Raw genomic sequence first — 13,172 nt, forward strand, 5'->3', positions numbered from 1 at the left:
CGTACAAATCCTGCACCCTTGGGTGTTCAGTTGGAATAATTTGATCGGCTCGTTTAAACAGTCTTGTTTTACTTTAAGCCTTTGGGGGGTTAATGACCGTGTCCCGGATATCCTTGGCATTATCTTACGAGATGGCCACGACCAGAGCACGGGGTGTAGGCGTACACCCGTCGTGTATAACTCTTTAATGTGGTGTGTCTATTAATCTTTAACCCGGACAAGATCCCGGGCTACCAAACGTACGAGTAGCATGTAATTCGTTCACAAGTTTATATTGCATAATTATCCCAAGTTAATAAAAATATTTATGCCATGTGCATTTAAATAAATTTTCAATCATTTTCAAAATGAGTCAGTTAATTTGTATTTACCAGTGTTAACTGACGTATTTTCCGAAAAGGTTAAGTGCAGGTACTACACGTACTAGGCTGGCTGTCTCCTAGAGCGTCCACAATAGTCTCGCAAGCTCGGACGACAATAAAACTGTTGAACAATTTTCTTATTTTATTTGATCCGCCTGTGGATCCGTTTCAACTACTCGTGATATTTATTATTACATTGTATTTCAAGTTGAAATGAATCTATTCTGCTTCCGCTGTGCATTATTATATTGTGTTGTTCGTCTATGACGATGCCAACTACGTCACCATACCCCACACCGGGCCCACCGGTGACACGTGGAGATCGGGGTGTGACAAAAATCCATGTTTAAACCGATTGTCAAAAAGTCCTCGTATAAACCAAGTCAAATGTTAAGAAGTCCAAATGTAGTCAAGTAATGTGTAACAAATGTTATGTATTGTAAGTAAAGTATTATCACATAATACAAATGTAGGAATGTACAAAACAAAGTATTTTGAATAAATCAAAAAGTTATGTTTTGCAAAGTAAATGCCTGTTACATTGATACAATGGTTTATGTGGTAAGTTAACGCATACATTCGAGCCTTGAGACAGTCGGATAACCCTAAGTCAAGGTTATCAAACGAAATGTTTTCGGATTCAGTCATTCCTTACATCCAAACAAACCCGGGATGTCAGGAATGGGATTTGTCAAGTCCTATGGTACCACTACTTACTACCGAGCGGCGTAGCTAATGTTAATGAACGTATATAAGTCCCGTTTATGCAAACCAAATGTCATAGCAAATGTAAAACATGCTATATGAAAACAATGTACTAAGTATGCTAAGTTAACATACAAAGCAGAAATGCCATGTAAATCAATGTGCTAGCATGCTATCAGTCAACATACATAGCAGAAATGTAAAGTAAAATGATGTACTAAGTATGCTCACAATGGACATACATAGCATAGAAGGTAATGAAATCATGTACTATATTGTACTAATGAACATAACAAGCATATGATATGAAAGCATGAAAAGCATGAAAGTAGAAAGTAGGCACATGTGTTTCACCCCAAAACAGTTTGAAAACAATAAAAGAGGGGTATATGTACTCACATATACACCTTTAAAGCATTTAAAAGATGGGGTTCAATGTACTCACTTGAGATTGCTTTGAAGTCCTTGTATAACAACCAAATAATGCTAGAGATCACGGATATCAAACGGCACCTAATATAGGTAACTATGTTAATAAACCGGACCTAAATCGGAGGATTGGATAGGATGCAGTTTCGTAAACTAAACGAGTATGGAGACTCATGTAATATGGTTTAACAAAGCCCACATACTAAAATGAAACTTAACCTAAGTGCTTACGACCCGTTTAGGTAGCTTATGCTACCTTAACGCGTTGTTCGCGTAAAACGCGTTTGGAAAGCCTAACGTCGTGACCATAAGGTATAACCTCGGAAGGTTATTCCCTATACAACTATGGTCACCTAAAGTGTTTGGTCGGATCCTAATGATCGACCAAATGGGTCGGGCTCGAAAGTATAAGCGATTGTTTAGTTCGCTTACCTTACGACCCTATATAAGCTCTATACTAAAAGTGACGAGCTAAGCATGTTAGAACATGCTTAACTAAGTTTAGAAAACAGGTTTGGTATCAAAACAAACGGTTTTGATACCTATGAGTAGTTTGGTTACAAAATACGCAAGAATGCGCATTTTGGCCGAAACTACGACTCGTCACTGAGCCTAGATAACGTGGAAATCAGTAGGTGTAGTCACTATGGACTATAACCATCGTGATCACGCTCACGTTATGATGTTCAAACGAACTTCGTGTTGACCATAAACTGGTCAATGCAGAAAGTCAAACAAAGCTTGACTTTTGGACTCGAAAAACGAATAAAAGAACGAAAGAACACTTACGAAGGGTCCCCGAAAGCTAATCTTGATCCAGGAGCTCAGGTATGAAGCAATGGCATCAACTTAAAGCTATTTGATCAGATTTATGGGTTTTACACCAAAATGGGGGGGGGGGTATTTATAGGATATGCAAGACCGTTAGGATCGTTTCTTGAATATCGTGCCTCGATCTCACCCGTACACTTGTCGCAATGTTGTGGTGGCTTATTTTGCCCCCACCATAGGGATTTGACAAGTGGCGTTGCCCTTTGGGTGATCGAAAGTGTTGCAAGTTGATTAAAAACATTGAATCTGGTCTGGGAGGCTGAGTGTAAGAGTTCACCCTGGGCTTACGCGGGCCGCCTGGATGTCCAGATCAGAAAACAAGTTTCAGAAATGACAGTTTAGGTCCCTGTTGTGGTTTAGGGCCATTTTCGACATGCTTAAACATTGAGGACATGAAATATGCTCAAAAATACGTCGGATGTCGATTCGTTTGGCCGTACGATCGCGATGTTCGCTTAATTACGACGGAATGCGCATAAGCATGAAAAACGATCCAAATTGCGCGACGAATGGATTTTTCTCATGCCAAACACTAAGGCATAATATTATGATGCTTACATAAATTTTTGGATGTCCAGACGTATTCAGAACGTAAGTTATGCGCGAAAGTGCAAACTTATGCACTTTTTGACACTTTTAGTCCCTGAATGATCCAAAAGTTTATTTTAGCACACCGAACCCCTCAAAGCCCATTTCTAAGCTATGTAAAAGGTATTTGTGGTGTGTGTAACTTATGGTCATGTTTCGGAATGTCTGTTACAGTTCAAAATGGCATACTTTCGCAGTTTGTCAAGTTTAGTCCGTGTAAGCGAATTAACTTGTTTTTGCCATACCAAAGCCTTCAAAACTTATTTCTAAGTTATGTAAAGGTTATTTAAGGTATGTTAAGTATATGTTGATGTTCCGGAGTATTTTTCGCATTAAACTGAGTACGTTTATGCACCAGTTTGCGTATAATTCTCTAGAAAGCGATGTAGAGTTTAAAATCGAACAAAAGTCAAAACATGGAAAATGTAAAACATAACCAAACAAACATTGGGATCAAATAGCATTGTTTTATTGATAACTGAACTGTTCACAATGATTTCAAGCACAAATGTTACAGTCTCCCCTACTTGTGGAAATTTCGTCCCGAAATTTATTTAGAGGAAACTCGTGGAAAAAGATGCGGATATTTCTCCTTCATTTGATCTTCGCGTTCCCAAGTAAACTCGGGTCCATGTTTAGATTCCCAGCGAACCTTGACCAAAGGAATGCGCTTGCGTTTAAGCCACTTGACTTCACGTTCCATGATTTCCACCGGTTTCTCAACAAATTTCAGTGTTTTATCAACACGAATTTCGTCAAGCGGTATGTGGAGGTTCTCATCAGCTAAACACCTCTTGAGATTGGACACGTGAAAGGTTAGATGAACATTTCCAAGTTCAGGAGGTAACTCAAGTCTGTAGGCTACCTTACCGATTCTTTCGACGATCTTGAATGGTCCAACGTATCTAGGTGAAAGTTTTCCTTTCTTTCCGAATCTGATCACACCTTTCCAAGGTGAGACCTTAAGTAATACATGATCACCGACTTGAAAATCCAAGGGCTTGCGTTTTAGGTCCGCGTAACTCTTTTGTTGGCTTCTAGCTGTCTGAAGGTTATCACGAACTTTCTTTACCTTATATGTTGTCTCTAAAATGAGGGCAGGTCCAGTAAGTTGAGCCTCGCCGATCTCATTCCAGCAGACTGGTGAACGACATTTTCAACCATAGAGAGCCTCGAAAGGAGCCATGTTGATGCTGGAGTGATAACTATTGTTGTAGGAGAATTCAATCAACAGAAGATGTGAATCCCAACTACCACCAAATTCGATCACACAAGCTCTAAGCATATCCTCCAGAGTCTGGATTGTTCTTTCAGATTGACCATCCATTTGCGGATGATAAGCTGTCAGAAATGATGTTCAAAGGAACACCATGTCGAGCTACAATTTCATCCACATAGATTTTTTGCAAGTTTGCCAGCAGAAAAATCCTCACGGATTGGCAAGAAATGCGCCGACTTAGTAAGACGATCAACGACTACTGAGATGGCATCATGACCTTTCTTTGTGCGCGGAAGTTTAGCAATGAGATCCATAGTAATGTTTCCCCATTTCCAAACTGGGATCTCTGGTTGTTCCAATAAACCAGAAGGACGCTGATGTCCAGCCTTAACCTTAAGACAAGTAAGGAATTTTGATACATATAAGGCAATGTCTTTCTTCATACCAGGCCACCAATACTGAATACGAAGATCCTTATATGTCTTATCTGAGCCAGGATGAATAGAATAACGAGACTTATGGGCTTCATCCATAAGCAAGGTACGAAGATTATCTTGGCTTGGGACCTACAAACGGTCCATGAAGTAATACGATCCATTGTCCTTTAGTTCAAGAGCAGGTGTTATGTGATAGTGAAATTCCTTATCCATCAAACCTTTTGAAACACAAGATTGTTGAGCCTGAGAAATACGTGTTTGGATATCGGATTGAGCTTGAATATCAGATTGAATACGAACACAATGAAGCTTAGTACGTTCCTTGCGACTCAAAGCATCGGCTACTACGTTCGCCTTACCAGGATGGTAGCGAATTTCGCAGTCATAGTCGTTTAGAAGCTCCACCCAGTGTCGTTGCCTAATGTTGAGCTCTTTCTGATTGAAGATATGCTGAACACTTTTGTGGTCAGTGAAAACCACACATTTTGTACCGTACAAATAGTGTCTCCAAATCTTAAGAGCGAAGACAACTGCACCCAACTCAAGATCATGAGTGGTGTAGTTCTTCTCATGTACCTTTAACTGCCTCGATGCGTATGCTATGACTTTGTTTCTTTGCATCAGGACGCAGCCAAGACCCAATTTAGATGCATCGCAATAAATGACGAAATCATCATTGCCCTCAGGTAAAGCTAGAACAGGCGCATCGCAAAGTTTTTGTTTCAAAGTCAGAAACGCTTCCTCTTGCTTGAATCCCCAATCAAATGGCTTGTTCTTCTGAGTTAGAGCTGTTAGAGGAACTGCAATCTTCGAGAAATTTTCAATGAAGCGGCGATAATAACCCGCTAGACCAAGAAAAGAACGAACTTTAGTAGGAGTAGTAGGCGTATCCCAATCCTTAATCGCACTGATCTTGGAGGGATCTACATGAATACCTTGTTCGTTGACAATATGTCCTAAGAATTGAACTTCTTTAAGCCAGAATTCACACTTGGAGAATTTGGCGAAAAATTGCTCTTTCTTTAGGAGTTCCAGAGTAAGACGAAGATGTTGCTCATGATCTGCTCGCGTCTTAGAATATATCAAAATGTCATCAATGAAAACGATGATGAACTTATCCAAATAAGGCTTGCAGACCCTATTCATCAAGTCCATGAAAACAGCAGGAGCATTAGTCAAACCGAATGGCATGACTGTGAACTCATAATGCCCATAGCGAGTGCGGAACGCTGTCTTGGGAATATCTTCTTCATGCACACGAAGTTGATGATATCCAGATCGCAGATCAATCTTTGAAAAATAAGAAGCGCCTTGCAATTGATCAAAGAGATCATCAATGCGAGGTAGGGGATATCGATTCTTGATGGTAAGTTTGTTAAGCTCACGATAATCGATACACATCCTAAAAGATCCATCCTTCTTCTTGACAAAAAGAACGGGAGCACCCCAAGGTGAAAAGCTAGGATGGATAAAACCTTTGTTAGGGAGTTCCTGAAGCTGCTTAGACAACTCTTGCATCTCAGACGGTGCAAGACGATTTGGAGCTCTGGCAATGGGATTTGCACCAGGTACGAGATCAATACGGAACTCGACTTGGCGTGTTGTAGGTAGACCAGGTAACTCTTCAGGAAATACTTCAGGATAATCCCGAACAACAGGAATATCTTGAATAGACTTACCTTTGCCCTTATCTGCTACAACATGTGCCAAAAATGCCACATAGTTCTTTCGCAGATACTTCCGAGCTTTAAAACAAGACATGAGTTTGAGACCACCAGCAGGTTTCTCACCACGAACCTGTAGGATCTCACCTGACGAAAGCGGTATACGAACGATCTTCTCAAAACAAACTACCTCTGCGCGATGCTTGGCTAACCAATCCATACCCACAATAACGTCGAAGCTTCCAAGTTGCATAGGCGTGAGGTCAATAGGAAAAAGATGGTCGTTAAGGTTCATCTGGCAGTTGCGGAGAACCGAATTAAGAACAATGGGTTCACCACTAGCCACTTCTACTGTCAAAGGTTTACCTAGTTTCGTTCTAGACACACGAAGCAATGGTTCAAAAGATAACGACACAAAACTCTTATTGGCACCCGAATCGAAAAGAACAGATGCTGGCTGATTATTAATAAAGAACGTACCATTCACCACATTATCATCTGCTTGTGCCTCTTGTGCGTTCATGCTAAAGACTCGACCTCGAGCCTGAGCCTGATTTTGATTCTGGTTGGCTAGTCTTGGGCACCGGTTTCTGTAGTGGGTTAGATCCCCACAATTGTAGCACGAACCAGGAGGAAAATGAGGTCGTGCAGCTTGACCTTGTTGCTGAGCAAGAGGCTGAGCAATTTGTTGGGCTTGGTTCTGAACTGCCTGATTCTGGTTAGCAGGAATGCGGCAGGTGGCAGCAAGATGACCATTTCTTCCACAGTTGGTGCATTGACGACACTGAAGATGAGGTGGATGATGGCCGTTACACCTGTTGCACAGAGGTGCATTGCCAAGATAAGGCTTCTTGGCTAGTGGTTGCGCAGGCTGATTTGGTGCAGCTTGAGCCTGTCCAGTAACGGCATAGTTTTGGGAAGCCTTTCGCTTCCTAGACCCCCTTGTAGAACCAGAATCCTTTCCCTTCTTGTTTTGACCTTTCTTGTTATCTTCTTTGTCAGACGCCTGCTTCTTACCCTCGTCACCATTTTTGTGCAGCTTTCCCTTTCGAATCTGCGACTCAGTCAGTGTCGCTGCTAACTCGATCGCCTGACGGAGTGTGGTAGGGTTACTACCAGTAATGATGTCTTGTACCGAGTCAGGTAGGCCGTCGGTGTACCTTTCGATAGCCTTGTCGAGTGGGGCAACCATTGTTGGGCAAAGCAGACTCAACTCTTCAAACCTATCAGTATATGCCCGGTGCTCGCCACTGTATTGCTTTAAGTCATCAAACTCTTTCTCCAAAGCTCGCTGTTCATGACGAGGACAGAACTCCCTCATCATAAGGTCCCTAAGTTCAGCCCATGTCTGTGCTAGAGCAACTTCTGCACCACGGTCTCTCATTACCCCGTTCCACCACGTAAGAGCCCTCTTCTGAAACACACTTGAAGAAAACTCGACCTTGCGATTGTCGGGACACTGCACGTGACGGAAAGTACTCTCAATGCTTTCGAACCATTGAAGAAGCCCAGTTGCTCCCTCAGAGCCACTAAACTTGAGTGGTTTAGCCGAGTTAAAATTCTTGAAATTGCATGGAGCATTGTTGTTGTTGTTGGCTTGTTCCATTGAGCAAAGAGATTTGGGAATTGAACAGCCATTTGCTGCGCAATAATTTCTGCCAGTTCGGCAGTCGCTATCTGGTTTTCGCGTCGAGGAGGCATTCTAAAAGAGGAAAACATGAAAGGAAACGAGTGAGATGGTTGGATGAAGAGAATGAGATGAAACAATTTCAACAAAATCAAAGATGGTGGTCATTCGTCAGCATCGCAAAGCAAACAAGCGACACACAGTGTCTAATCAAAGTAAACGGGTCAAAAACAATGTATCGCAAAGTCATGTTCGCCTATAAGTGAACACTCACCCCAAAAGTTCCCAGGTAAGAGTGACTGGTCCGATTATGTGGATTTGTATGAACACTCTAGCCTTAGACAGAAAACTCAGGGTACAGGCATTCACTCTTCCAGTTCGCACGTGTTCACACTATAAAAACCCAAAACTTTGACGAGATTTTTGAAAATTCAAAGGGGTTCAAAACCTTATAACATATGGTTCAAAACCTAGTAATCAATCATCCTAGAACAGATGATTAATTTTCAAAGCGGATTCGGAAACGATGTTCTTGTTGTGGTTATCACCTAAGGATAGGTGAAGTGTATGTTTTAAAATCTAAACACAAGATAACTTGTGTTAGGGTCCTAGAAAGTTATAGTCTAGGCCAAAGCACTACTAATAACCTGATTCCCTATAACCATTGGCTCTGATACCAACTCTTCTGTCACACCCCGACCACGTGGAACAATCAAACGTGGCGGAAACGTCAGGGAGTGTTGTAACAGAATTAATTGTTTCACAACCATGTGATACAAAGTTATATTTTATTTATCAACAAGAGTGTTACATTGTCTTAAACAGGAAATAAAGAGTGCATAACATAGTTAATCTAAGTCTATCTTCATTTTTATGTCTCTAAGGCACAGGTCCGCCCTAGTGTCATGATCATCTTCCTAAGCGATAGCTCCTGAAAACACATGTGAAAGTAGGTACGTCAGCATAAAAATGCCTGTGAGATACATAGGTTTTGTGAAAACAGGATTCATGACTTAAGTTTAAAGAAAACGTCTAATAACAGTCAGTCATGAACCTTGTAAATTGTTTTGTTTTGTAAATCATATGAAAAGTGATAAGATCAGATGATATGTATACGTAAAAGAGTAATACATGGTTAAATAAATAACCAAGTAAAATGAGTTGGGTAAAAGAAATTGTTTGTAAGGAAATGTCTTGTGGAAGACATGTTATTTGTATAAAATGTTATTTGTCTAAATTGAAATGATTCGAATAACGCTACGATATGTAATACCATACAAACACTTATATATAGGAAGTACCAGCGGCGTATCCACCATGCTTGTATCATATTACATGTCTCGTTACTTAAATCATTTAAACAAACCGCCAATGTATAAAATCCATGTTTAAACCGATTGTCAAAAAGTCCTCGTATAAACCAAGTCAAATGTTAAGAAGTCCAAATGTAGTCAAGTAATGTGTAACAAATGTTATGTATTGTAAGTAAAGTATTATCACATAATACAAATGTAGGAATGTACAAAACAAAGTGTTTTGAATAAATCAAAAAGTTATGTTTTGCAAAGTAAATGCCTGTTACATTGATACAAACATTTATGTGGTAAGTTAACGCATACATTCAAGCCTTGAGACAGTCGGATAACCCTAAGTCAAGGTTATCAAACGAAATGTTTTCGGATTCAATCATTCCTTACATCCAAACAAACCCGGGATGTCAGGAATCGGATTTGTCAAGTCCTATGGTACCACTACTTACTACCGAGCGGCGTAGCTAATGTTAATGAACGTATATAAGTCCCGTTTGTGCAAAGAAAATGTCATAGCAAATGTAAAACATGTTATATGAAAACAATGTACTAAGTATGCTAAGTTAACATACAAACATACTTAAGTTAACATACAAAGCAGAAATGTCATGTAAATCAATGTGCTAGTATGCTATCAGTCAACATACATAGCAGAAATGTAAAGTAAAACGATGTACTAAGTATGCTCACAATGGACATACATAGCATAGAATTTAATGAAATCATGTACTATAATGTACTAATGAACATAACAAGCATATGATATGAAAGCATGAAAAGCATGAAAGTAGCAAGTAGGCACATGTGTTTCACCCCAAAACAGTTTGTAAACAGTAAAAGAGAGTATATGTACTCACATATACACCTTGAAAGCATTTAAAAGATGGGGTTCAATGTACTTGACGGGTGGTCCATTGGACAACCCTTTGCAATGCTAAAAGACAAGTTTATCCCTCATTTATGTGTGTAATTATCTTGAATTAGATAACTAGTGTTGTCTATGTCTCAGGTACGGTTTAGCGGCTCAAATGGAGGAAAAGTGCAGCTTTGGAAGCTTTCAAGTCGAACGGGTTGAGAATGCGGAGCAAAGGATGAAAGAGCACACAATTCAGGTTGCCACCGTAATTTACGGTCCCACCGTAATTTACGGTGGACCTGAAATTCCTTTTGTTCCCACCGTAAAACAGATTCAAACTGCCGTAACATGTTTGTTTCCACCGTAATTTACGGTGGAGCCGTAAATTACGGTGGAGCCTGCGATCACTTTTGTAACTGCCACAATTAAGACGATTTTGGGGTGTCTTTTCACCTATTCTCATGATTGGACGTTTGTGAAACACTTTGGGGGCGATTTTGGCTGTCTTGGCTTGGTTCTAAACAATTCCTAACATTCGGTTTGTGTTTTCGATTTGTATGAACATTGAATTGCTTGTTATGATGATTCACCGAGCTATGTGTGGCTAGAACTTTCGGTGATCATCTTAGGTGTAGGTTTCTCTTGAACTTTTGTGTGTTTGATTCTGAATTTCTAGAATGATAACTTGTGTTTGCTTGTTTATCATGGTGTATGCATAATTGCTTGTAGCGTGTTAATTGATAGTGCAATTTCTAGTCTCGATCGTACGTTCTTGGTGCCGTTGGCAATCGAGATATCACAGGAAGGGTTAGGGTTGGTTATTGATTAATTGGTCATCGGGAAACAACCTCACGTTTATACAATCCGAGTACTTTGTTCCCTTTTATCACTTCAATTATCTATACATGAGTTATGTCTATGTAACTCTTTCTAGTTGAACTTACACACAATTGTTTAAAGAAACCGAATCCTAAGATGGTCATTGTTTTCCTAATCTGTTAAACAACCAATTTCAATTTGCTCTTAGTTATTAATTTTAATTTTCTAAAACAACAATCTAAAATCATTGATCTTTATTTTCTGCAAATTAGGTTAATTGTAGTTTAATTGCAAAGCTATACAATCGACATACTTTCCACATACTCCCTGAGTTCGATACCCACTTACCACTATCTATAGTTGTTTTTGGGATTAAATTTGCGTGTACCACGACATCACGTCAAATTTTGGCGCCGTTGCCGGGGAGTAGTGCGCAACGTGTGTCAGTTTATTAGTTTTGTTTTGTTATTTTCGGGTTTACACTGGTGTGTTTAGTGTGCAGGTTCTACAGGTGCATGCATACTAGAGGCTCTCACAAAGCGTCACCATTGTCATTTGATCCGGAAATCGAAAGAACGCTAAGGCAAAACAGGGTTTTATTACGAGAAAACCGAATCATTGGTTCACCCACTTCACCAATTACACCAAGAAACATCATGGCCGATTCACAAATTCCACCTACAACGGGTCAAACGACCTCATCATTTATACCTACTTCCACACAACTGTCACCAAATACCACCCTTCCACCAAACATTACCGAACCCATTGCAATCAAAAATGTTACATCAACCAACACCACACAACCCATTACTACCCAAGAAGAACCAACCATCACATTTATCCCTTCTACTACTATACCACCATTATCCCATTTCTTTCCGGGTGCGGGTCCATCATATTCAGGTCATACCATAGGACCAAACTCAACGATTGTTCATGCTTCATCATTTCGACCATCGAACCAAGCGGGTTTTCAATATTCAAACATTCCATTTGGGCAATCGTCAGGAATTCAAGGAGATGGGTATGGTGAAAGGTTTGAAGAATTTGATGGTTATGATGAGGATGGGTATTTTTACGGGGGTTATGGTGATCAAGGAGAATTTGGATATGTTCAAAGTCAATCTCAAGGGATGGCAAGTGTTGGTGGAATGCCACAACAACAACAACTCGTACCACAACACATTCGGCCAAGACCACAAGGGCCACCAATGCAACATCCTATCTCATTGCAACAAATTCGGCCACAAAATGTACAACCAAATGTTCAACAATTCCAAAGGCCAATTCAACGCCCACCGATGCCGCAACAGCAATTTCAACAACCAAATGCACCACAAGGGCATGTACCAAGGCCAATGGGTCCTATTCGCCCAAGGGGTAGGTTTGGTGTACCAAGGAGACACCTTAGAGAAAATGTGAGGGGCATCGAAGCACATTTTCGGCCGGTAATCACTCAAAACCCTTCACCGGTAGTTATTCCTCACAATGATCAAGGGAGAACATTTGAAGTGAGAACCAACTCTTTGCAAAGTTTACCAAAATATAAAGGGTTGGGAACGGAGGAGCCTTACTTTCATTTAGAGGCTTATGATTCGATTTGTAACACTCTTGGGAGTCAAGGGTTCTCGGCTGATGACATCAGATTGGTATTATTCCAATTTTCTTTGGAAGATAAGGCGAAGAAATGGTTCTACACGTTACCTTCGGCATCCATATATACATGGGGGGAGATGCAACAAACTTTCTTGGATGAGTTTTACACCGCCCAAAAGACCAACGATGCAAGAAAGGGGTTGAGAAGCTTCCAACAACAACATGGTGAGATGTTTCACGAGGCATTTGAGCGTTTCAATATGATGATTAAAAATTGCCCTCACCATGGAATTGAATTGTGGGAGTTGATGAATGCCTTTCACGAGGGATTAAGTGCCGAAGATGCACGTGATTTGATGTCTATTACCGGTGGGACTTTTGGTACAAATTATGAGAATGATGATTGGGAGTTCTTGGAAAGCATGGCAACTACATCAAAGAGGAAAGCTCAAGCCTCAAGAAGAGCCCGACCGGCCATTGCCCGACCTCAAGTGCACGCCATAGATGATGGTAATGTTCAAACTACTAACCAAATTTATGATGTTTGTGCTTTGTGTAATGAAATAGGTCACACGGCTGAAAATTGCCAAGGGATGTTGGAAGGGCAATACGAAGAGATCCATGCGGTTCAAGGTCAAGGTCAAGGAGGAGGTGGTAGGAATTACAACAACAACATGAACTCTAATACCTACCACCCCGGGTTGAGGAATCACCCGAATTTTCGGT

At 40.5% G+C, this 13,172-nt stretch overlaps 1 non-coding gene across 1 annotated transcript; it reads right to left on the reverse strand.

Annotated features, from left to right (window-relative positions):
• Positions 1–12,632: 12,632 nt before the first annotated feature.
• On the reverse strand, positions 12,633–12,738 carry LOC118480657. The gene has a single exon (XR_004863637.1). It is a non-coding gene; the product is annotated as a small nucleolar RNA R71 (small nucleolar RNA).
• Positions 12,739–13,172: the final 434 nt, after the last annotated feature.

The sequence above is a fragment of the Helianthus annuus genome, chromosome 7 (assembly GCF_002127325.2).
Source record: "Helianthus annuus cultivar XRQ/B chromosome 7, HanXRQr2.0-SUNRISE, whole genome shotgun sequence".
In the NCBI taxonomy this organism is placed as follows: Eukaryota; Viridiplantae; Streptophyta; class Magnoliopsida; order Asterales; family Asteraceae; genus Helianthus; species Helianthus annuus.